Consider the following 3,814-nt stretch of genomic DNA (forward strand, 5'->3'; position numbering starts at 1 on the left):
TTTGAAGAACAGTTGTACTTTTTGGCAAGCACCACCCTGAGACAGAGTTGGGAATTAGAAGAGGGTTCATCACATTTTTATACTGAACATGGAGAAAGGACAACTTAAATTTCAGACAAAAATATTTAGGCTTTTGTTCAATAATCCTTCCTCCACAACCAAACTATCTTGACACGTAACATAGACATGTACCTATAAAAACATTCATTTCTATAAATTTCAGGGAATTAAGTTGTCCTGGAAGACTTTGCAAAGGGATATGGCTAGAGCATATTTAGGAGACAAATGTACTGTATAGTATAGGTTTGGTGATATGTCCTTGTGTTTAGAGATCATACTTTGAGACTGATTCACTCAGCTTTCACGCAGTTTAGACTTTAAGCTATATAAGCTTTCACACAGATACATGATCAAAATAAGCACTGGGAATCCACCCGTAGGAATCCACCACCTCTCACCAGTAATTCCTGCTAAGTAAACTTGCACAGTCTACTCAAATAAACAAGGGATTTGGTGTATCAATTTAAATTGTGACATCTTGTTTTCTTAACCATACTAGATCTGGTGTAGTGAGAGGTCCAGCAGCATATGAAAATTCAATGCCAGTGACAAGTATAAATGTGATGGAGTTTAGCAATCGAATATGTAAGTCTTCCTTATTGTCTGAAAATTCAAGACGTAAAATATTTTACTGAGCAAAAAGTTTCCCCACTGAAAAAGAAGCAGTTGCTCACCTTCCCATTCATGGAATTGCATGTTTACAACTCTAGGATTTTGTTTTCTTTTGAAGCCCCCAGTAAGATTCAGTGCTCATGCATGGGAGGAACTGATAATATTGGGTGGAGCCTGCTCCATTGTGGCAGTTGAGGCTTTCTCACGCAGTACTCTTGCAAGGCAGATTCTGCAAAACCTGTTAAACCAGTCTTTGGCCTCCCTTGAAATTGCCATTGGTGAAGTGCCATCTATTTGATTTTCCCTTTGGGAAAAAAAACTTATCCAATTCCCTCCAAAGCCATCCTAAACATCAAATAGCATAAGAGGTATTGAAAAGAGTAAGCGTGCAAGCATGTAAGTTTACAAAACACAAAGGAAGTTTTGAGTGAGTTCATTTTTCCAGATCTCAAAAGTTCAGATTTTTTTTGGTTTTAAAAGTTTTGCAACACAGCTTCAAAGGCACCAGCATTTAGAAGAAAATCACCTGTTTTCTGGTGTATTGATAAACAAAATAATCTAATTCCTAGTTTGCAAAAAACTTTCTCTTGATTTCAGTATATTGTCCCTCCCCCCACCAAAAAAAAAAAAGTTTTAATGAAGTAAAGATTAAGGGTGCAGTACCACAACATGCCACTGAAACAAATAATTACCCTAACTACCACTGTAGAGAAGCAACTATATATTTTCAGACTAAAGTAGAAAGTATTGCACCATTTATTTACTTGGGCTTAAGTCTTTGGTCCTTTGGATAGCTTTAAGTGAGACGTCAGTAAATAGGTGGTGCACTCGGCCATTGCTGTCTTGATTTATGAACTAATTTTCCAACTTTTGTGAATGGCTACGTATGGGGTTTGGTTTATTTGTTTTTTGGTTGGCTTGTTTTGATAAAAACTTTTAAGAAGCCCTCTGACATAGGCTTAAGTTTAGAAACATACTCAGAGGAGAAATAGCACCATTGTGTTGCTTTCTTGATGTATGAATCAGCCATACATTTATAGGCACAAACCTTGTGGGTTTTTTGCAAATATTTTTTTTTTACACTGAAAGTTGTCTTTCAAAAGTTAACTGTGATGGTTAGTTTCTGTAAAATCTGAACTTTTAGGTATCATTGTTAATTAATACATAATGCTTCCAGAACATTTTAACTTCTAAAGAACGCCAGACCATGTCTTCTTTCAAAATATTCTCTCTGTTCACGAAAGAACATAAACCCCATGCAGTGAAATCTTGCCAGAGATGATCGTTTGGAAAAATATACACCTAGCTTACCCATCAATGCTGCAACCTTATATTCATTGTCTTTTTTTGTGAATGAAATTTCCATTTTTTTAAACTATCAGATTGGCCTCAGGAGAGGATGCCTCTGCTGCAGAGCCAGGAGGCCTGTACAAGAGAATCCTCACTGTTAGCTACCTTTACCCTACTTTCCCCCCAAATTTAGGAGTGCTCTTCACAGCACACACTTATAAACACTAGAAGACGACCACCCCCACATGCTTTTACTTGTAGTTCTGAATGCTTAGATTCCCTCTACACAAATGAGTTTAATTCTTCAAACTGCAATAAGAAAACAAAACCACAAACCAGCATGATATCAATATAAGCAAGACTGTTTGACCGCAGCTTTCACTGTTAGTGGATTACACAACTGGTCGCAGCTTTGTCTTTAATGCAGTTTGCCACTGTGACTGGTTGAAAGGGCGGGGGGAGGCAGGAATAAAAGCATCATTAATGAGAATCCTAACCTTAGACGTTACACTAAGTTGTTTTTTCTAAGGAATATAGTAGTTTTGCCCTGAGATTTGTTTCCCCCCCTCTACAGTGGTAGGTGCTGATCCTTTTAATGTACAAGAGAATCTTTTATTATAAGTGGAGCTACCAGCTCCAATCCTTTTAATGTGGCACCAGTGTGTAATAGTTGAATTGCATTACATTTGTTAATATAAAATTACAATGAAGTGATCAAATCTGAGTACCCTAAATTTTAATTTCAAATCTTTTATTGTAAGTGGAGCTGGTAGCACTGCTTGACATGTTCCATTATACAGTGGTTTTCTGTTGCTTATTACTTTGCCAAACTTTAACCAGTTGGGCTGAAATTTTCATGTTGGGTTTCTGCCTCAGGCTGAACTTTATTTTGGAAAGTTTTTTCAGTCACTTCCAAGAAAAAGACTAAGGAAAAATACGTTTTACCTATGCTAAAAAATTCTGGCAGTCTTTTTTGCTTCACAGTAAGGACTTGAAATTTGGTAGGAGCTCGATTTCACAGCAGGGATTTTTGCCATCCCTTTGAAAATCCACCCAAATTTGGTCAAGTTATGTCTTTGAAAAGTTACTGGTCAGATAGGCTCAGACTTGTAAGTGTTTAGCAGCTAAAATCTTTGAAGATTCTGTCCACTCCGAGCATACTCAAGCCTTTCACAGCTTCTAGTGCTGACCAGACTGCGCATGCATCATTCTCAGAGTGACTGAGCATGCTTCAGCCCAGGGGTATAACAGCTCAGCAGGACTTTTTCCCAGCCTGAGTGAAGTTGCAGACTAGAACTGAGCAGAGACCCAGTCTTTTGCATGTTCTCACTGACCCACTGTGCTGATGCCCAGGCAATGTAGAGAAGGAAGCCACCTGGACTTAAATGCAGAAGGCACAAGAACCAGACCCAGATGGGAAAGCACTGGGTTAGAACAAATTCTGGTCTCAGGCCAAGTACAATTCCCATATATTTCAGTGGTGTTATTGTGCATATAGTTGAGAACAGAATTTAGTTTTAATTGTTCCATTAACAGCCTATTTTCAAAATGTTTTGGGAAGTGTCATGTAGTAACTATTAAGCCACTGGGAGAACATCTCAGCAACCTTTACTCAGGTCAAGTAGGCATACTGAAATCAATGGAAGTACTTGCAGTAAGACGCTACTCAACATAAGGGCTACAGAAGATAGCCTTTGAAATCCAGAGAGCTAAATATACCAATTAATCTCCCTTCCATATAATGGTCTGTGCTAAAATATATGTTTCTGTATGTATTTTAATCAGTTTCATTCTCACATTAAACAGTTTTTCTACTTCCATCTGAAACGAAAAAGGCAGTGTTCAATAGCAC

This window comes from Chelonia mydas, chromosome 1 (genome assembly GCF_015237465.2).
Source record: "Chelonia mydas isolate rCheMyd1 chromosome 1, rCheMyd1.pri.v2, whole genome shotgun sequence".
NCBI classification, from domain to species: domain Eukaryota; kingdom Metazoa; phylum Chordata; order Testudines; family Cheloniidae; genus Chelonia; species Chelonia mydas.